The sequence below is a fragment of the Sarcophilus harrisii genome, chromosome 3, assembly GCF_902635505.1.
Source record: "Sarcophilus harrisii chromosome 3, mSarHar1.11, whole genome shotgun sequence".
NCBI lineage: Eukaryota > Metazoa > Chordata > Mammalia > Dasyuromorphia > Dasyuridae > Sarcophilus > Sarcophilus harrisii.
Genome location: NC_045428.1, coordinates 463,201,194 through 463,224,681, shown reverse-complemented (window position 1 = coordinate 463,224,681; position 23,488 = coordinate 463,201,194).

Below are 23,488 nucleotides of genomic sequence, written 5' to 3'. Positions count from 1 at the left end.
ACCAAATAGTGTTGATCACAGGTACTTTATAATATACTTTAAGGTTTGGTATTACTAAGTTGTAGTATTTTCGTCTTTTTCTAAAATATAATGGTTCTCTCTGGGAGCAGGTTTCTCAGGGAGGTTTCTGGAAACAACCTCAGTTTCAGTTTAGTTCAAAGTAATAATCACCTCAAATGCAGCCAGCTAATAAAAGTTCAAATCTTTTATTGTTTCTCCCAAAATAGCCCAGTTAGCTTTCTTTGGTTCTGAGAGCTCTCATTGCTAATCCGTTGCCTTTAGCTCAACTCCAACTCCTGGCTTCTCAATCTCCCAAATTACCCTTGCTGAGACTGAGAGCTTCTTATATATGATCTCTTAAAGGTGTGAACCCAAAGCTTGACTTCTCCTCTGAGAGAGTTAGATTGTGGGAGGTGTAAACTTGGATATCTCCCAACTTGTGAACTCCAATGTGTGAACTCTCAAAGGTGTAAACAAGCATTATTTCTATCAATTCCATCGAGTTAACACCTTGTTTCAAGTTCTCGCTCATTATACTGTCACCATCATTTGTATTTTTTTTTATTAATGCCCTTCATATTCTTGATATTTTGTTCTTCCAAATGAATTTTGTTATTATTTATTTCTAGTTATATAAAATAATGTTTTGGCAATTTGACTGGTATGACACTAAACAAATTGACCAATTTAGGTAGAATTATCATTTTTAATATATTAGCTTAACTTCGGCATGGACATTTAATATTTTTTTCAATTGTTTATTTTGTGTGACAAGTGTTTTGTAATTGTGTTCTTATAGTTCTTGTCTTTTTTTTCTTATTATAGCTTTTTATGTGCAAGATATATGCATTTATAATTTTTCAGCATTGACCCTTGCAAAATTTTCTGTCCCAACTTTTCCCCTCCTTCCTGCCACCCCCTCCCTCAGATGGCAAGTAGACCAATAAATACATGTTAAATATGTTAAAGTATATGTTAAATACATATTTACCATACAGTCATTTTGCTGCACAAGAAGAATCAGACTTTGAAACAATGCAAAATTACCCTGAGAAGGAAATCAAAAATGCAAGTGGTCTTGTCTTTTTTTCTTAACAGGTAGATCCTCAAGTATTTCATTTTGTCTACAGTAATTTTAAACAGAGTTTTTCTTTCTTTCTCTTGCTGATGGTCTTTGTCAGTAATATACAGAAATGTTGATGATTTGTGTGAGTTTATTTTTTACCTTGCAACTTTGCTAAAGCTCTGAATTGTTTCCAATTGGTTTGTGGATGGTTTTCTAGAAGTCTTAAAGTATATCATCATACCATTTGTAAAGAGTGATAGTTTTATATCTTCATTACCTATTCTAATTCCTTTAAGTTCTTTTTCTTTTCCAAATACTAAAGTGAATATTTCTATTTCAATGTTGAGTAATAATAGTGATAATAGGCATCCTTATTTCACCCTTGATCTTACTGGGAACATGTCCAACTTCTCTCCATTACAAATAATGTTTGCTGTAGGTTTTAGATAGATACTACGTATTCTTTTAAGTAAAGCTCCAATTATCCCTATTCCCTCTAATTTCTTTTAACAGGAATGAGTCTTATATTTTTCAAAACTTTTTCTGCATCTATCAAAATTATCATATATTTCTATTATTTTTTATATGGTTGATGATTGTACTAATTTTCTAATATTGAACCAGCCATGAATCCTTGTTATAAATCTTACTTGGTCATGGTATATTATCCTGCTGATAAGCTGCTGTAATTTCTTTGCTGATAGTCTATTTAAAAATTTTACACCAATATTCATCATCAATATTCATATTGGTATTGGTGTGTAATTCTCTGTTTGGTCTTTTCTTGTTTTAGGTATTGCTGCTGTATTTGTGTCATAAAACTGTAATCTTTCTTTACCTATTTTTTCAAATAGTTTACATATTTTTGCATTTAATTATTTCTTCAAATTTGGTAGAAATCTCTTGTGAATCAATCTGCCCTGAAGATTTTTTCCTTAATGAGTTCTTTAAGTACTTTTTCTAAAACAGGATTATTTATGTATTTCATTTCCTCTTCTATTAATCTCAGCAATTTATAGTTTTGTAAATATTCATCCATTTTAGTTAGATTATCAGACTTACTGCCAAAAATTTTGAAAAATAGCTCCTAATTATTGCTTTAATTTTTTTCATTGGTTCACCATTTTCATTTTTGATGCTGGTAGTCTGATTTTTTCTTTCATTTTTCTGATCAAATTAACCAAAACTTTATAAATGTTAGTTTTTTCATAAAACCAACTTTTAGTTTTCTTTATTAGTTCAAAAGTTTTCTTAGTCTGTATTTTATTAATATTTCCTTTGAGTTTCAAAGTCAATAATTTGTTATTTAATTGGGTTTTTTAATTTGGTATTTTTCTAGCTTTTTTAGTTGCATGCCTAATTTATTGATCTCATCCTGCTCTGTTTTATTTATGTAGCTATTTAGAGACATAAAATTCCCCCTAGGAACTACATTGGCTGCATCCCATAGGGTTTGACATGCTATTTCATTATTGTCATTTTCTTATATGAAATTATGGATTGTTTCTGTGATTTGGTGATTGACCCACTCATACTTTAATATTAGATCATTTAATATTCAATTGGTGTTTAATCTATATTTCTCTGGTTATTTACTGAATATAGTTTTATTCTACTGTGGTCTTAAATGGAAGCATTTAATATAACAGTCTTTTCTATTTATTTGACTGTGAGTTTGTATGCCCTAATACATGATCAATTTTTGTGTAGTTGCCATATACTGATGAGAAAAAGGTGTATTCTAAAGGCAGAGCCAAGATGGCAGAGAGGAGAGAGCTTTTTTCTGTGCTTTCCCCATGTCCCTTAAATTAAGAGCAAATCCAGCTTCTGAACTGGTTTTGTAGTGACAGAACCCACAAATGTTTAGAATGTAACCAATTAGCAGCAGAAGATAATTTTGAAGATCATCAGAAAAATTCCATTTCAATTTGCATAGAAGGAGACAGAACAAGTACAGACAGATGGAGCATAGACACTGAGTTAAGGCAGCACACAGCTCGAGGGCCTTGTGGGCTTTGGGTGTAGGAGAATCTAGTGAGAGGAATCTGCAGCAGTATTGGCTACTCTGTGCTGGTTGCAAGCCACTAGATCAGCAGAGAAGGTATAAAACATCCAATACAAACACAAAAGGTAAATAGTGAACCCCTAAATATAAGAATTTCATGGGACCTGTCCAGGCAAAATCAGCACCAGAAGATAGTCAGCACTGACCCAGTGCAGCCACTGTTGCCTATAGAGGCTTTAACCTAAAAGCAGACTTCAATTTAAAAAAAAATGAGCAAAAGAGCAAAAAAACACCCTCTGACCATAAATGGTTTGTATGGAGAAAGAAAATAACAAATTTCAAACCTTGATGGCACTAAAAGCAGATCATCTCCAGAAAGAGCACCAAAAGATGATATAAATTTGTCCCTATCTCACAAGGCTTTCTTGGAAGAATTCAAAAAAGATCTTAAAAGAAGCTAGAAGAAAAATGGAAAAATGAAATGAAATTTTTATGAGAGGTTTTGGGAAAGCAAACACAGAAATTATCTGAAGTAAACTCCTTGCAAAATATATTTAATTAAATTTTTAAAAAAAGCATATAGCTCCTTACAAAAAGATTTGACAAAATGAAAAACAAAACAAAACAAACAAACAAACAAACAAAAAACAAGCCCCTGGGGGAAAAAAGTGAAATGGAATAAGAAAACAACTCTTTAAAAACAGAATTTATGAAATGGAAAAAATCCCATTGAACAAAACATCTCATTTAAAAATTCAATTGGCCAAATTAAAAAAAAAAAAAAAAAAAGAAACATAAAGGGTAACTGAAAAGAATAATTCATTAAAAGTGAAATGGAAATCAGTGATTCAATGGGACAGCAAGAATCAGTAAAGCAAAACAAAACAAAAAAAAAAAAATACAAGAAAATGTAAAATACTTCCTTGGAAAACAACTGATGGTGGAGCCAAGATGATAGGCACATGTGACTTTCTGAGCTCTCTCGTACCCTCACAGCCAATTATTAAATTCAGGCTCAAAAATAGCACTTGACTGGTAAAACTCATGGACATTAGAAGTACAACAACTTACCAGCCGAAAATAATCTGGAAGTTCGTCAGAAAATGTTTTTCCTGAGGGGTGGGAAAAGACCAGCACAGGCACGGATAGAACTAGAGACTAGCATATTGAGCAGACTGGGCAGGTTGGCCTCTGTGGTTAGAAAATCTACAGAGATGACTCTGCCATAGACTGATTGCTCTGCTCTGCTTGCAAAACAGCAGATCAGCAGAGAAATTAAAGCCAAAGGGAGAAGGTACTTGAATAAAATGCCAGAACCTAACAATATCTGGCTACACCCACCCAAAACCAGGAGTGACTCAGCACTGACCACAGGACAGCTGGACAGCTGAATTTTGCAGCAAGGGATGACCCGGGGCAGCCACAAATCTTCAGGACAGGGGGGCACAGCCCAAGGCAGCCTGTAATCTGCACAGTGGGGCTCAGCCTGGGGCAATAGAACTTCCACAGTGTGACTGTGCTTCCCTGAAAAGAGACATTTCCAGTAGGTGCAGGGTTATTTGCTGGTCAACTGCTAATAACCACAGCCCCACAGCTGGCTTTGGCTTGGAGTAGTGACACTTTCACTGCTCAGTCTCTAACCCTAGGGCATTCACTAATTCTCACAGTGGTGTTCTTCTCTGGGCACTTCCACAGCTCGGCACCATACTAACCAGGTCTTAATCACTTCTGGGGGAAATTTTTCCCAGAGCACTCCCTTACCTCACTGCTCTTTGCAGCCTATTTGCAGGACAGCTACTGTCCATACACCTATCACTGCTCTGCAGAGGAAGGGGGTAACCTCCTGGCCCTGAAGGCAGACACTACAAGCTTTAAAAAATAAGTAAAAAAATCAAAAGGACAATGATAGCTTCCACACAGAAAGAGAGCAGGTTTTCAATCCTGAGGAGACTAATAGCAAACAGTCTCCAGACAATACCCCAAAATGGAATGTTACCTGGCCTCCATAACATAACACTCTCCTGGAAGAGTATATTAACAATCTTAAAAGAGAGCTGGAAGAAAAATGGGGAAAGGAAAGAGAAGCTATGCAAGAGAGTAACAACTTCCTGAAATGTGAATTGGAAAAGGTAAAGAATTCCCAGGAATGCAGAGAAACAGAACTTGTGAATTAGGAGAAGGTAAATAAATTCCAGGAAAGTAGGATTTGTAAATAGGAAAAAGAAAATAACTCACTGAAAAAAAATAGTGAAATGGAAAAAAATTCCATAAAGTAAAATAATTCATTTAAAAACTCAATTGGACATATACAAAAAGAAGTAAAAAAAAAGCTAATGAAGAAAATAACTCATTAAAAATCAGAACTGAACAAATAGAAATGAATGATTCATTTAAATATCAAGAATCAGTTGAGCAAAACAATAAAAATGAAAAATTAGGAAAAATATTAACTATATACTTGGAAAAAAACAACAGACCTGGAAAAAAGATTTAGGAGAGATAATCTGAGGATTATTGGGCTTCCCAAAAATTATGATGAAAAAAGAGCCAAGATATTATTTTACAGGAAATCATCAAAGAGAACTGCCCAGATGTAATAGAATCAGAAGGTAAAATAGGCATTGAAAGAATTCATGGGGGGGAGCCAAGATGGGGAGAAAACAACGCGACTTTCTAAGCTCTTTCTCTTACCCTCTTTATCAATATTATATCGAGCCTCAAAAATAGTCTTGACTGCTACAATTCAAAGATAAGAAGTAGAACAACTCACTGGCCAAAGAAAATCTGCAGTCTCCCAAAAAGGTTGGTTCTGGGGCCAGGGGGATGGGCAGACAGGGGAGAAATTAGGTTCCGAGGAGAGTCTCAAACCGAGGGTGAAGGCACAGATCTCGGCACAAGCACGCAGCCCCAACCCGCAGTACGGGGCTTTTCCTTGGGGCAGTTGTGATCCGCACAGCAGGAGGACACAGCCCGGGTTAGCTCCAATCTGCAACAGTGGGGAGCCAGCTTGGGCCATGGAGCTTTTCCAGGGCGATTTGCATCAGGCAGAGACGTTGGGCAGAGTTTGTGGCTGTCTGTGTTCCTGCAGTCACCAATACTCACAGTCCCACAAGAGGCTCTGGCCTGGGGGCGGTGACACTAACACTTAGTCCAGCCGAGGGGCAATCAATAATCCACCCAGCCCCTACTACAGTTTGATAGCTCGGCCAGTGCTGAATCCACTTCCTGTTGGGAAGGGAAACCTCACCCAGAGCACTCCCATACCTCGGAGCCGAAATCGGTTTACATCTTTCCCTGCTCTGCAGAGGAAGCTGGTAACCCCTGCCTAGAGACCTACCCTAAAGGCTTTAAAACATGAATAAAAGATGAAAAGAACAATCAACAGCTTCTATGCAGAAAAAGAGCAGGTCAGCAAACCTGAAGAGACCTCAAACAGCAAAATGCATCAGACTGTCCTCCTTTACATAATGCTCCTCATAGAAGAGACCATTAAAAGTCTCAAAGAGAGAGAAGATAAATGGGGAAAGGAAAGAAGTTAAGAGAGCAACAACTTCCTGAAATACGAATTGAAAAGTTAAAAATTCCCAGGAAGTGTAGGAAACAAAATTGGTGAATTGGAAAAATAAAAAATCTTGGAAAGTAAGAATTGTGAATTGAAAAATAAAGAATTCACTAGAAGTAGGATTTGTGGAATTGGAAAGACAAAGAACTCCAAGAAAGTAGGATCCGTGAATTGGAAAGACAAAGAACACGCAAGAAAGTAGGATCTGTGAATTGAAAAGAAAATAATTCACTAAAAAAAAATTAGTGAAATGGAAAAAAATTCCACAGACCAAAACAATACATTCAAAACTCAATTGGACATATACAGAAAGAAGTAAAAAAAGCTATTGAAGAAAAAAAAAAAATAAACAATCTCATCTTAAAGAATGATTGGGTGAAGCAACAAATTATAGATACAATTAATAATTTCACTCAAGATAATGACAATGATGAGACGTCATACCAAAATTTGTGGGATGCAGCCAAAGCTGTAATAAGAGGGAATTTTATATCCTTAGAGGCTTACTTGAATAAAACAGAATGAAAAGATTAATGAATTGGGCTTACAACTAAAAAAACTAAAAAAGACCAAATTAAAAACCCCAATCAAATATTAAATTTGAAATTCCAAAAATTAAAGGAGAAATTAAAATATTGAAAGTAAAAAAACTATTGAACTAATTAATAAAACTAAGAGTTGGTTCTATGAAAAAGACAATAAAATACATAAACCTTTGGTAAATCTGATTAGAAAAAGGAGGGAGGAAAATGAAAATAGTAGTCTTAAAAATGAAAAGGGAGAACTTTCCACCAATGAAGAGGAAATTAGAGAAATAATAAGGAATTATTTTGCTCAACTTTATGCCAATAAATTTGATAACCTAAGGTGAAATGGATGACTACCTCAAAATATAGACTTCCCAGACTAACAGAGGAGGAAGTAAATTGGTTTGAATAGTCCCATTTCAGAAAAGAAATAGAACAGGTAATTAAACAACTCCCTAAGAAAAATCCCCAAGACCAGATGGATTTAATGTGAATTCTACCAAACATTTAAAGAACAATTTCCCAATGCTATGTAAATTATTTGATAAAATAGGGAATGAAGGGGTCCACCAAATTCCTTCTAGACACAGACATGGTACTGATACGTAAACCAGGTAGGTTGGAAAACAAAGAAAGAAAATTATAGACCAATCTCCTAATGAATATTGATGCTAAAATCTTAAATAAGATATTAGCAAAAAAGACCCAGAAAATCATCTCCAGGATAATACAGTATGATCAAGTAGGATTTATACCAGGAATGCAGGGCTGGTTCAATATTAGGAAAACTATCAATATAATTGGCCATGTTAATAACCAATTACAAAACCATATGATCATCTCCAATAGATGCAGAAAAAGCATTTGACAAAATCCAACATCCATTCCTATTAAAAACACTTGAGAGTATAGGAATAAATGGACTTTTCCTTAAAATAATCAGCAGCATCTATTTAAAATCATCAGTAAGCATCATATGTAATTTAGACAAACTGCAACCATTCTCAGTAAGATCTGGAGTGAAACAAGGTTGCCTCCATCACTGTTACTATTTAACATTGTATTAGAAACGCTAGCTTTGGCAATAAGAGCTGAGAAAGAGATTAAAGGAATAAGAATAGGCAATGAGGAAACCAAATTATCACTCTTTGCCGACGACATGATGGTATAGTTAGAGAACTCCACAGATTCTACTAAAAAGTTATTAGAAATAATCCACAACTTTAGCAAAGTTGCTGGTTATAAAATAAACCCACATAAGTCATCAGCAGTCTTATATATCACTAACAAAATCCAACAGTCAGAGTTACAAAGAGAAATTCCATTTAAAGTACTACGATAATATAAAAATTTAGAATCATCTGCCAAGGGAAAATCAGAAACTTTATGAGCAATATTAAGACCACTTTCACAAAATTAAGTCTGATCAACAATTGGGAAATATTAAATGCTCTTGATAGGGGAGCAAATATAAAAAGATGACAATTTATTTAAACTAATCTATTCATTTAGTTTATACCAATAGGGTCCCAAAAACATTTTAATGACCAGAAAAATAACAAAAAATTCATATGGAAAACAAAAGGTCAAGAATTTCAAGGAATTAATGAAAAACAATCAAAATGAAGATTTAGCTGTGCCGATCTAAAACTAATTATAACAGCAGTTACCAAAACAATATGGTATTGCTAAGGAAATTATTGATCAGTGGAATAGGTTAGGTTAAGGGAAAAACAGTCAACAAATATAGAATGAGTTTTTAAAACCCAAAGACCCCAGCTTTGGGATAAGAACTTACTGTTTAAAAAAATTGCTGGGAAAATTGAAACTAATATGGCAGAAACTAGGGCATTGATCCACACTTAACACCGAATACCAAGATAAGGTCAAAATGGGTTCAACCCAGTAAAGATTGAAATTAGTAATAAATTAGAGGAACACAGGATAGTTTACCTCCAGACCTGTGGAAGGGGAAGGACTTATGACCAAAGAAAAATAGAATTATTATATCACAAAAGAAAATTTTGATTAAAACTGAAAAGTTTTTCCAAACAAAACTAATGCAGACAAGATTAGAAGGGAAGAAACTGGGAAAAATTTTTACAGTCAAAGGTTCTGATAAATTATTTCCAAAATATAAAGAATTAACCTAATTTATAAAAATCGCCACCTCCAATTGAAAATGGTCAAAGGATATGAAAGACACCTCAGATAAAGAAATTGAAACTATTTCTAGTCATATGAAAAGATGGTCCAAATCAAATCGAGAAATGCAAATTAAGACAACTCTAAGATAACTACACACCTGTGAGATTGGCTGATGACAGGAAAATAATGATGAATGTTGAGGGGATGGAAAAACTGGGACATTGATGTTGTTTGGAGGTGAAGAATCCAACCATTTTGGAAGTACTTTATTGCTCAAAAGATAAACGTATACCTTTGATCCAGCAGTGTTTACTGGGCTTATATCCCAAAGAGATTTAAAGAAGGGAAAGGGACCGTATGTGGTGAATATTTTGGGCAGCCCTCTTTTAGTGGCTAGAAAACTGGAAATAGGATGCCCATCAGCTGGAGAATTTTAATAAATTGTGGATAGAAATTATGGAAATTATTGTTCTGTAAGAAATGACCACAGGATGATTTCGAAAGGCCTGAGAGACTTAACGAACTGATTGATGGAAATGAGAGACCCAGGAGATCATTATATATTTCAACAACAATACTTAATGACTAGTTCTGATGGACCTGGGCCATCCTTACAAGAGATCAACCAAACATTTCCAATGGAGCAGAATGAACTGAACCAGCTACGTGAGGAACCTGGGTGATGATAAAAACCTTTATATTGAACCCCAATCCCTTTTATTATGCCCACCTGATTTTTTGATTTCCTTCACAAGCTAATTGTACAATATTTCAGAGTCTGATTCTTTTTGTACAGCAAAATAACATTTTGGTCATGTATACTTATTGTGTATCTAATTTATATTTTAATATTTTTAAATCTACTTATCCTGCCATCTGGTGGAGGGGTAAGGGGAAAAATTGGAACAAGTGGTTTGGCAATTGTTAATGCTGTAACGTTACCCATGCATTTAACCTGTAAATAAACGGCTAGTAAATAAAAAAAAGAAATTGAAATTATTTCTAGTTATATTAAAAGTTGCTCCAAGTTATTATTAATCAGAGAAATGCAAATTAAGAAAATTCTGAGATACCACTACACACCTGACAGGGAAAGATAATGCGAAATGTTGGAGGGGATGTGAGAAACCTGGAACACTGATACATTGTTGGTGGAATTGTGAATATATCCAGCCATTCTGGAGAGCAATTTGGAAGTATGCTCAAAAATTATCAAACTGTGCATACCCTTTGATCCAGCAGCATTACTACTGGCTTATATTCTAAAGAGATTTTCAAAAAGGGAAAGGGACCTGCATGTGCAAGAATGTTTGTGGCAGCTCTCTTTGTTGTGGCCAGAAACTGGAAACTGAGTGCTGAATAATTGAAGAATGGCTGAATAAATTGTGGTATATGAATATTATGGAATATTATTGTTGTAAAAGAAATGACCAGCAGGATGATCTCAGAAAGGCATGTAGAGACTTACATGAACTGACGCTGAGTGAAATGAGCAGGATCAGGAAATTATTATATACTTCAAGAATACTATATGATGATCAATTCAGAGGGACGTAGCCCTCTTCAACAATGAGATGAACAGAATCAGTTCCAATAAAGCAGTAATGAATTGAACTAGCTTCACGTAGTGAAAGAACTCTGGGAGATGACTATGAACACTACATAGAATTCCCAATCCCTCTATTTTTGTCTGCCTGTATTTTTGATTTCCTTCAGAGGCTAATTGTACACTACTTCAAAGTTCGATTCTTTTTGTACAGCAAAATAACTGTTTGGACATGTATACATATATTGTATTTAACTTATACTTCAATATATTTAATATGTATTGGTCAACCTGCCATATGGGGGAAAAGCTGGGGAGAAGGAGGGCAAAACTTGGAACAAAAGGGTTTGCAATTGTCAATGCTGAAAAACTGCCCATGCACATATCTTGTAAATAAAAAGTTATTAAAAAATAAAGAAATAAATAAAAAAGTAATATATATATATATATATATATATATATATATATATATATATATAGTCCAACCATTTTGGAGAGTAGTTTGGAACTATGCTCAAAAAGTTATCAAACTGTGCATACCCTTTGATCCAGCAGTGTTACTACTGGGCTTAAATCCCAAAGAGATTATAAAGAAGGGAAAGGGACCTGTATGTGCACGAATGTTTGTGGCAGCCCTTTTTGTAGTGGCTAGAAACTGGAAACTGAATGGATGTCCATCAGTTGGAGAATAGCTGAATAAATTGTGGTATATGAATATTATGGAATATTATTGTTCTGTAAGAAATGACCAACAGGATGATTTCAGAAAGGCCTGGGGAGACTTACATGAACTGATGCTGAGTGAAATGAGCAGGACCAGGAGATCATTATATACTTCAACAACAATTCTATATGATGACCAGTTCTGATGGACCTGGCCATCCTCAGCAACAAGATCAACCAAATCATTTCCAATGGAGCAGTAATGAACTGAACCAGCTACGCCCAGAGAAAGAACTCTGGGAGATGACTAAAAACCATTACATTGAATTCCCAATCCCTATATTTATGCCCACCTGCATTTTTGTTTTCCTTCACAAGCTAATTGTACAATATTTCAAAGTCTGATTCTTTTTGTACAGCAAAATAACGTTTTGGTCATGTATACTTATTGTGTATCTCATTTATATTTTAATGTATTTAACATCTACTGGTCATCCTGCCATCTAGTGGAGGGGGTGGGGGGTAAGAGGTGAAAAATTGGAACAAGAGGTTTGGCAATTGTTAATGCTGTAAAGTTACCCATGCATTTAACCTGTAAATAAAAGGCTATTAAATAAAAATAAAAAAAATAAAATTAAAAAAAAAAAAAACAAATTGCTCTCCACAATAGTTGGATTCATTTACATTTCCACCAATAATATATTAGTGTCCCAGTTTTCCCACATTCCCTCCAACATTTCTTCTTGTCTTTTCCAGTCATCTTTGCCAATCTGATAGGTGTGTGGTGGTATATCAAGATTGTTGTAACTCACATTTCTTTGATCAATATTTATTTGGACACCTTTTCATGTGGTAATTATCAATTGGAGAATTGCTTGAACTATTATAAATTTGTGTCTATTCTCTATATATTTTGGAAATGAGGCCTTTATCAGATCCTTTAGATGTAAAAAATGTTTCCCCTTTATTTTGTTGCTTCCCTTCTAAACTTATCTCCATTAGTTTTGTTTGTACAAAACCTTTTTAACTAAATATAATCAAAATTATCTATTTTGTGATCAGTAATTATCTCTAGTTCTACTTTGGTTACAAATTCTTTCCTCTTCCACAGGATTGAAAGGTAAACTAGTCTATGTTCTTGTAATTTATTTATAATATCATTATTTATATCTATATCATGAACCATTTCAACTTTATCTTGGTAAACAAGGTTATGTGGATCAATGCCTATTTTTTGCCATACTAGTTTCCAATTTTTCTAGTAGTTTTTGTCAAATAGTGAATTGTTTTCCCAAAAGCTGGGGCCTTTGGGTTTATCAAATACTAGATTGTGATAGTCATTAACTATTTTGTTCTGTGAACCTAACCTTTTCTACTGATCAAATAGTCTATTTTTTGCCAATACCAAATGTTTTGATGACTACTGCTTTATCATATAGTTTTAGATCTGTTACAGGTAGTCCACCTTCATTTACTTTTCTTTTCATTAATTCTTTGAAATTCTTGAACATTTGTTCTTCCAAATGAATTTTGTTGTTATTTTTCCTAAGTCAGTAAAAAAGTTTCTTGGGATTTTGAATGGTATAGCACTAAATAAATAGATTAGTTTAGCGAGAATTGTCACCTTTATTATATTTGCTAGACATATCCACAAGCAGTTGATATTTTTCCTGTTGCTTAGATGTGACTATTTGTGAGGAAATTTTGCTTAAATAGTTCCTGACTTTCCCTTGGCAGATACATTCCTAAATATGTCATACTAATGACAATTATTTAAAATGTAATTTCTCTTTGTATCTCTTCCTTTTGGATTTTGTAAGTGATGTATAAGAATGCTGATGACATATGTGGATTTATTTTGTATCCTGCAACTTGGCTGAAGTTGTGGATTGCTTCTAATATTTTTAAGTTGATTCTCTAGGGGTCTTTAGGTAACAGTACCATGTCCATATCATACAAGGAACTGGGTAGAAGTCCTTCATTCCCTATTTTTTTTTTTCAAATAGTTTATATGGTATTGGAGTTAATTGTTCTTTAAATGTTTAGTAAAATTCACATGCAAAGCCATCTCCTCCTGGGGATGTTTTCTTATGAACCTGATTTAGCTTGTTTTATTTCTTTTTCTAAAATAGGACTATTTAAGTAATTTATTTCCTCTTCCATTAACCTGATCAATCTATATTTTTGTAGATATTCCTCTATTTCACTTAGATTGTTAAATTTATTGGCATAAACTTGGGAAAAAACTACTAATCATTGCTTTACTAATTTCCTCTTCCTTGGTGGATAGTTTCCTTTTTGATTGTTGAGACTAACTATTTCATTTTCCTTTTTCCTTTTTCTAATCAAAGTAACTAAAGATTTATCTATTTTGTTGGTTTTTTCATACAAGCAACTCTTAGTTTTATTTATTAATTCAATAGTTTTTTTAATTTCAATTTTATTTCTCTCTCCTTTTATTTTTAGAATTTCGACTTTGGTATTTGGGTTTTTTTAATTTGTTCTTTTTCTAGCCTTTTTTTTTTTTTTTTTTTTTTTTTGTTAGAAGCCCAATTTATTGATCTTATCTTTCTCTATTTTATGCAAGTAGTTTCCAGTTCCTTTTTGGTTAATTTTCCCCTGGCCTTTTATTAAATGTAATTTTTTATTGTATCGTTATCTGAAAACAAATGTGTTAACTATTTCTGCCTTTCTGCATTTAATTTTGAGGTCTTTATATTCTAATATATGGTTAATTTTTGTATAGATTACATGAATTTCTGAGAAGAAACTGTATTCCTTTCTGTCTCTATTCAATTTTCTCCAAAAAACTATCATATCTAGTTTTTTTTTTCCCCTGGTATTCTATTTATCTATTTAACTTCTTTCTTTTTTATTTTGTGCTTTGATTTATCTAGTTCTCAAAGAGCAAGGTTGAGATCTCCCACTATTATAGTTTTGCTGTCTATTTCTTCTTGCAACTTTCTTAACTTCTTTAGTGATTTAAATGCTACACTACTTGCTGCAGATATGTTTAATATTGATACTGCTTCATTATCTATAGTACCCTTTAGCAAGACACAATTTCCTTCCTTATCTTTTTCAATTAGTGTGAACACCAAGTCAGGATAAGCAAAAGTCCTTGGTCTTTATTCTTGGTCGAAGTGAGAGGAATGGACACAGGAATCTCCACACCTCTCTTCTTCATCTCCCACCCAGAAGTCACTCTGGCTTGTTTTACTCCACCATCTAATCCCTCCTCCAATTTTCTGTATACACCAACAGATTGAGCCAGCATAGAATAGAGGAGCAGGCCATTTTCCAAGCATATGCTAATAGAGTATTGTCCAATCTGTAATTAACCTTAAGTGCTCAGTTGTCTGACCTCAGTGCATGAACTCAAGAGTCTCAGCCCTTTATAAATTAGATAAATTTTTGCTTTTTCTTGATTCATATCAAGCTGATCTCATGATCAGCATGGCTACCCCTGCTTTTTTTTTTTTTTTTTTTTTAACTTCACCTTCTGTTCTAGCCTTTTACCGTTACTCTGTATGTATGGTTCTGCTTTAAATGTGTTTCTCATAAACAACATATAGTAGCATTAGGGCTTTTAATCCAGTCTGCTATCCACTTACATTTTATGGGACAGTACACCTCATTCACATTTACAATTAAAACTATTAATTCTGTATTTCCTGCCTTCTTATTCACTCCAAATTATACTTTTCTCTTTCCTTTTCCCCTTCCCTTGCTCCCTAGTATTTTACTTATGAGCACCACTTGCCTCAAACAGCCCTCCCCATTTAAGATGCACCTCCCTTTTAGAGGCCTCCCCCCTTTCTTAACCCTTTCCCCTATTATTCTGTTTTCCCTTCTATTTAGCTTACCCCTTCTCTTTTCCTCTTTCCCCTCCCAATTTTTTATAAAATGAGAGATATTTCTCGGTGACAGCAAATATCTATTATTCTTGGAGCCATGTCTGATGAGAATAAGATCCACACAATAATTTTCATCCTCCCTTCTTTCCTTAAATTATAATAGGTTTTCTGTGCCTGTTCCTGAGATGTGATTTCCCTAATTTTGCCTCCATGTATCTCTTTTTTCTGTTACAATCTCCTTTCCATCTCTAGATTTTTAAAAATATTATAACAGTAAAATCAGATTATATATGTACTCTCTATGTATACCCATCATAGAAAAAAAGTTCTCAAGAGTTTTTTTTTTCTTCTTTTTACCTTTTTATTGTTTCTTGAATTCTATATTTGGAGATCAAGGTTTTTTTCTTTATCTCTGGTCTTTTCATCAAAAATAAATGGAATTCACCAGTTTAATTGAATGTCCATATTATTCCCTGAAAGAAAGTCCTCAGTTTAGGGGTAATTTATTCTTAGCTGCATTCCAAGTTCCTTTGCCTTTCAAAATATCAGATTCCAGGCCCTTCATTCCTATAAAGTGGAAGCTGGTAGGTCCTGAGTAATCCTCATTGTGGATCCATAGTATTTGAATTGTTTCTTTCTGGCTGCTTGTAATATTTTTTTTTCCCTTTGTCCAATAGTTCTGAAATTTAGCGACAGCATTTCTTGGGATTTTCATTTTGCAGTCTCTTTCAGGAGGTATTTGGTGAATTCCTTCAATGGTCATTTTACCTTCTGATTGTATGATATCTGGGCAGTTCTCTTTGATGATTTCCTGAAAAATAGTGTCTAGCCTCTTTTTTTTTTTTCATCAAGTAGTTCAGGTTGTCCAATAATTTTTAGATTGTCTCTCTTAGATGTATTTCTAGGTCAGGGTTTTACCAATTAGGTATTTTACAATTTTTTCTAATTTTTTCTTTTTTCTTTGGGTTTTTTCTTTTGAGTTTTGCTTGACTGATTCTTGTTGTCTTATTGAGTCATTCATTTTCATTTGTTCAGTTCTGAATTTTAGTGAATTATTTTCTTCATTTACATTTTTAGTTCTTTCTGTATTTTTTCCAATGAATTTTTAAATGAGTTGTTTTGTTCTATGGATTTTTTTTCCATTTCACAAATTCTATTTTTATGGAGTTATTTTCTTTTTCCATTTTACAAATTCTGTTTTTTCAGAAGTTATTTTCTTTTTCTGTTTCACAAATTCTGGTTTTAAGGAGTTATTTTCTTTTTATGTTTCACAAATTCTCTTTTTCTAGGAGTTGCTTTCTTTTTCCATTTTATCAAAGCTATCTTTTAATGAGTTAAATGTCTTTTTCAAACTCTCTTGCAGAGTTTTCCTTTCATTTTCCCATTTTTCTTCTAGCTCTCTTAAAATCCTTTTTAATTTCTTCTAGGAGAGCTTTGTGTCATGACGACCAGGTTATTTCACCTTTTGGAGTTTCATCTGGAGACAATCTACCTTTAATTTCCTTAGGGTTTGAAATCTGTTCTTTTCTTTCACCATAAAAGCTGTTGATTGTTAAAGTCTTCTTTACTTTTTCACTCTTATTTTTTTTAAATTTAAGGTCTGTCTTTAGGGTGGGAGAGGTTTTACAAGTGGTGGCAGTTGAGCTGAATCAGTGCTGATTCACTCCTGGTGCTGTGTGGCCAGGTCCCCTGAGATTCTGGTGATTTGGGGATTACTACTGAAATTGTGTTTATGCTGGATGTTTTTTTTATAACTTCTCTGCTGATCTACTGGCTTGTAATTAGGGTAGAATGACCAACACTGCTGTAGATTCATTTAAATTCTTCCCGTTAGATTCTCTGCCACATGGATTCAGCCCTGTCCTGGCACTTTGCTGTGTCTTCCTTGGCATTTGTGCTCAGGTTTGTGCTTGGCTATCTCCCTCCTGTTTCCAATTGACACAGATCTTTTCTGGCAATCTTTTAAATTATCTTCTGCTGGTAATTTGTTGCATTTCCAATATTTGTGGGTTCTGCTGGTCCAGAGCTAATTCAGAGGCTGGATTTGTTAATTAGTCTGAGGGTTGTAGGAGAAGATCAGAGAGAAACATGTTTCCACTCTGCCATCTTGGCTCTACCTCCAGAAGTCCTGTGAAGGGCAACTCCAAGCTTTTCTAAAATATAAAAAAAAAAAAAACTGTGTCAGATTCATGAGAATGAAAGTCAATTTCCAATTGAGAAATGGTCAAAGGATATGAACAATTTTCAGATAATGAAATTAGAACCATCTACAGTCATATGCAAATAAAATACTCTAAATCATTCTGGATTAAAGAAAAACTGATTCTATCTAGAATCTAAAATCTATCTAGACTGGGTATTAATGAATTCTGAGTCCAAACTGAAGTATTATCTTCTTTAAAAAACTGCCAGAAGGGGAATGAAGCTTAGATGAGCTAGGTCCCTCACAAAAAACAGAGGCACTTTGATAAAGTACCTAAATGGTTCCAAGATTAGAAGACTTCAAGTGGTGAGGGTGTGATACAGGCATAGTACTGAAAGAGAATGTAGAAATTCTATGGAATGTCCCTATCTTGGAAGTTTTTAGGAATGAGTTTTAATGCTATTCTCCAAGAACTTTCAAAGGATAAGAAAATGAATTTTATTAAATAGGCCAGGCAGGCTGGAAATATAGTGGAACAAAAATACTTGTTTCTTTTGCCATGTGAAATATGTTGCTGGCTCATGGCTCCAATTATGTTTTCTGTTAGTGATTTTAGAGCATGTTGTTACACCTACCCAGGGACACAACTGGAATCTTTATCCAACATCTGATATTCATGTTCATCTCATGTTGTCTACCTTGGCGAGGATGCTTGTGACTCTTAAATTCCTTGAATTTGAATTCAAATAATGAAAAACACATTTTTCATGCAGGCCCTTCCAGTCTATTACTCATTAGAGAAATGGGATTTTTTTTAATATTACAACTGGAAAATTGGCCAGAGAAGTTTGTCAAAAGTATCTACTATTATGATTTCAGCATGTAATTTTTTGAGGAAATGAATACACATACACACGTTCATGTTATACATGTAAACATGCCTTTATAAATATATAGATGTGTGTTTATATTTACATATGTTATATATGTATGTACAATTTTAAATACATAACCATAAACATATATTTTTTCACATAGTCAATTAATTCCACAGCCAAGACTCTAACTCTGCTTTTCTGATGCTCAGTCCAGTATATTTTCGTTATATATAATGGAGAACAACTAAATTCAATTCTAAATAATTGAATGCCACTTACTGGCTGACATATCATGCTAAGTAACTTTGAGCATGTTACTTCAACTTTTACATTTTATATTTTAGCATCCCTGAAATATCTAACAGCCTAGATTTCTTTGTTCTGTGGTATTCTTTGTTTTGGGAAGAAGATCACACCCATTTCTTGAGACATCATAAAAAGGTCCTAGAGCTGAAGACAGAACAGCAAGGACTTAAATCGTACCATGACACAACCTACCTCAGTGACACAGGGTAATTCATTTAAGCCTTCTAGTGCTTAGTTTTCCTATTTATAAAAGCATAAGGTTTAACTAGATAGGATCTAAGCTCCTATGCGCCTATGGTCTAGCAAGTTCTTGAAAGAGATATTAATACTCCATAATAGATAGTGTATTAGATTGATCTTAATAAGATTTGGGTTTGATTTTTTACTTCCAATTTACCCTCTTTGACATATTGATATACAAAAAAGGTTGTAATCACTGTGAAAGGAGTTTCAACAATGAGTCTTTTTCCATATTGAATAACTTTCATAGAGGAAGTTTATATCTACTATGTGATTGGATAGTAGTGCTTATTCATTCTGCTTATATTCTTTATCTGTGACAATATTCACCACTTGAGCATGCTGCCTCAGGAGTAACCTGCTATTTCTATTCATAAAAAACTCACCATATAGGATGGTTGTTAGGATTTTTACAAGGTGCTAAGTAAATGGAATTGAGGAGACAGTAGTTAAATCTAGTTTAGCATTGATTTAATCCTACAACAAATAATGGTTTTCTAGTGATATAATGACTGGTGTATACTCAGTGTGGGACATATAAGGAGGAGCTGTCAGGGCCAGAAAGAACAAGCGCTCTCAGAGGCAAAGACAGATTCATTCCATCTTCTGCATTTGTTGTGGCTGGTGGCTAAAGCACAAACCTTTGTATTTGGAGACATTTGGAGGAAGCTAGAGGCAGAAGCTGGCAGAGGCAAAGGACTAGTGGTAAGAGCTCTTGGAAACAAGGAGAGAGATAGGCCTCTAAGAAAGCTAAGTGGGCCCTAGGAAGGAGACAAGACTTTGAAGGAGACAATAAAGAATTTGGACTTTAACTCCTGGCTGCATTTGGGGTGATAACTGAACTGAAACTAAGGCTGCCTCCAGAAGCCCTCCAAGTAACCTGCTCCCAGAGAATATTACACTTTAGAGAAGAACATTACAGATGGTCATAGAAGATGTTGGTCTGCTATCATCACTATTTCTATTTCTAAGGGATATATGTGTGTGTATGCATGGGTGTGTGTGTGTGTGTGTGTGTGTGTATTAGGATTCTTACAAGGTGCTAAGTAAATGGAATTGAGGAGACAGTGGTTAAATCTAGTTTAGCATTGATTTAATCCTATCACAAATAATGGTTTCCTAGCGATGTCATGATTGGGGTGTACTAAGTGTGGAACATATAAGAAGGAGCTGTCAAGGCCAAAAAAGGACAAGCGCACTAGAAGCTCTTGAAGGTGGAGACAGATTCATTCCATCTTCCAACTTTGTGCTGGCTGGAGGCTGAATAGCAAACCTTTGGATTTGGAGACATTTGGAGGAAGCTAGAGGCAGAAGCTGGCAGAGGGAAAGGACTAGCGGCAGGAGCTCTTGGAACCAAAGAGAGAGATAGGCCTCTATTAAAGCTAACTGCGCCCCAGGAAAAGAGATAAGACTTTGAAGGAGATAATAAAGGGTTAGGGTTTGGACTTTAACTCCTGTTAACTCCTGGCTGCATTTGAGATGATTATTGAACTGAAAAGAGACTTGTTCCTAAAGAACATTACATTTGAGAAGAATATTATATAAATATATATATATATATATATATATATATATATATATCATATAATTATACAGATATCATCATCATTATCTGTTGTGTTCTTTTTCCAAAACACAGCCAGGTGATAAAAGTTTAGATCTTTTATTGTGTCCTTCAATATAACCCGGTTAGCTCAGGCCTATCTCTCGGCTTGGTTCCAAGAGATCTTGCAGCTTTGGTCCTTGGCTTCTGCCTCTGCTTTCTTCAGCCTCCAGCCAGCACCAAGTTGGAAGATGCAATGAATCTCTTGCCTCGAAGATAGGGCTTGTGGGCTTCCTCCCAGAGTGCTCCTCTCCGACCCCAGTCAATGTTCCCAAGAAAATTCTCAAGTAAACTCTCTCAAGTAACTAACTCAAGCTCTAAGAGCTTCCTCTATATATATCATCTCCCAAAGGTTTACTCCACCTTCTGGAGAGAGAAGGATTCTGGATTATCTCCCAGAGTGCTCTCTGGCCCTAAGGGAGGTGGGAATTCAGATATCTCTTTCTATAAACCCTGAACTCTCCCAAACGTGTGAACTCCATTGAGTACTTAGATACTTATGAGCTCTCTAAAGGTGTGAATGCAAGCATTGTTTCCATCAGTTGTACTTAGTACCTTGTTTCAAGTTCTGGCCCAAAATATCTTCTTCTAAGATCAAATCAATCATATTGAACCATGCTAAATTAATAATTATTGTTTTATCAACTCTAATGGCTTAACACTTTGTAAAGATTATCGTTATCATCATTTTCACAGATAAACAAAAAAAAAAATCATTTTGAAGTAGCTGTCAGGAATCCATTGTAGCTTAAGTTAACAATGGACCCTGTCCTTGCCAAACCTTACTTATTTCAGTGTTTACAGTGTTGCTTTTGCCATATTTTATTTCTACAATACTCCTCAAGTACTTTTCATAAATCAATTTAAATACCACTTTTTCCTTAGAAAATATTCCTACTCTATTCTACAATCAGTTTTCCCACCTTCCTTTGTGCCCTGGTAGTCTTCTATTATAAAGTAACTTTTCATTCACTTATTCCTTAATGAGCCTTCTGGATCCTAGGATTTTGGACCTGGGGAAAGGGATGCATATTTCAATATGCTTTGGGTTCCTTACCTAAATTGGATCCCTCTATATGCTTTGGGGAGTGGCTTACCTAAGATAGGTATTCAATAAATATTTGCTGACTGAATGATTTCTAAGCAACTTATGCAAATATCTTCACAGTTCAACTTTAGGGATTCCTATAGTAAGAGATAAGTTGTAGCTAAATCAGGTCAAACTATTCTTCTGAGGACTTCTATGTCATGCAAGCAAGAAGATAGAGGATTAGAGATTTTCTCAGATTCTCAACTCTTAAATCTCTCTAAAACAGAAATTATGCAGCAAAATAAAGCAATTTTAGTTTTATCTATGGTTTATTTAAATCACCTAAGATCACCAAAAATAGTTTTTTTTTAAATGATTGTGAGCTCTCTCATCTACTCCCCCTCACCTCTCAAGCTAATAAGAGCTAGACTATTATAGCACAGGACCCAACACAGAAGCTTGTGATAAAACTCAACAACTCAGTCCTCCCTTGCTTTTTAGAGTTTTGACCCTTGTTTCAGTTTATAAGTGCTATGATAGCTAGCTAGTGCCATGTGTACCAGTACTGAAAGCTGTGCGCTGTGGATGTTGAAGACAGACAAGACAAGATAGGACACCAAGTTGAAGAATAGAAGAAGAATAGTATACCCTCCACTAATACTAAGGGAAAGAGCATAGAATGCAACTAAGGCCAGATCTGTCTACTCAAAACTCACTTGGGCCAGAGATCTAGTCTTGTAAGCCATGTATTAACTAATGTGAGAGATGGCAAAGAAACTTTAGATCTAGACCCCAGGGAAATCCCCATCAGAAGAAGCAGAGTCACAAAATGAAGAAAATAGAAAAATTGGGGATGCAAAAGATAAAATTATGAAAGATCTCAGAAAGAAAACTCAAAAAAACTTGAATGCAAATAAATAATTGTAATATGACTTTTAAACGTAGTAAATGTGTTCAGGTATCTATGAATAAATACCACAAAACTAAGGAAAATGATTCAACATTTGTGGAGACCCTATGATGTAAGAAGAGCCAGAACCACAAATAGCTAAAAAAGAAAAATTAAAATAATATGAATTTATAATCTGTAGGACAAAATAATGAGAGGAATTAAAAAAAAAAAAACTGGAATCAGCCATGGGAAGTCTAATCAAAGAAACAAAAAAATATAAAAATAGAAGGGGAAGGGAAATATATTATAGTGAAGAAAATCTACAAGAAGAAAAAAAATGTTATTTTTTTAAAAAAGGATATAAATATACTGAAATTAAAATAAGATGTACAGAGGTAGTCAAAGGATCATAGGTCTCTCAGAATACTAAAGGACAAAAAGGAAAACAAACAACAGCAAAAACAATGAAACATCATCAGCAACATAATTCAGGAAATACTAGGGGTGTACAGAAGACAGAACACATAAAAATGAAGTACATTTGATAAAATTTGTAGATAATCTCTACAAAAATACAATAAAAACACAACAACAATAAAAGTTTAAAATCTAAGACAATAGATCTTAAGTATAACAATTAAACACAGAAATAATAAACTTACGGTAATTAGAAGATCTTGAAATATGAAAAAAATTTAAACATAAAGACTATGAACAGTATAATGTATTCTTAAGATCTCTGTGTCTCAGTACCCAGTATGGGATAATCTATTCTGTTAATCTTGTCATATATAAATATACAAATATGTAATATGTGTCTTTAAATGTGTATATATATATATATATATATATATATATGTATATACATATATTTGTGTGTATGTATGTATATATATATATATATATATGTATGCATGTATGTATCTGTACAGAACAAGCTCTGGCATAATTAATCCTAAAATGTTTATATCAATTCTCTGTGGTGGAAAAGAGCTGGAAATTGAACGGATGCCTATTATTTG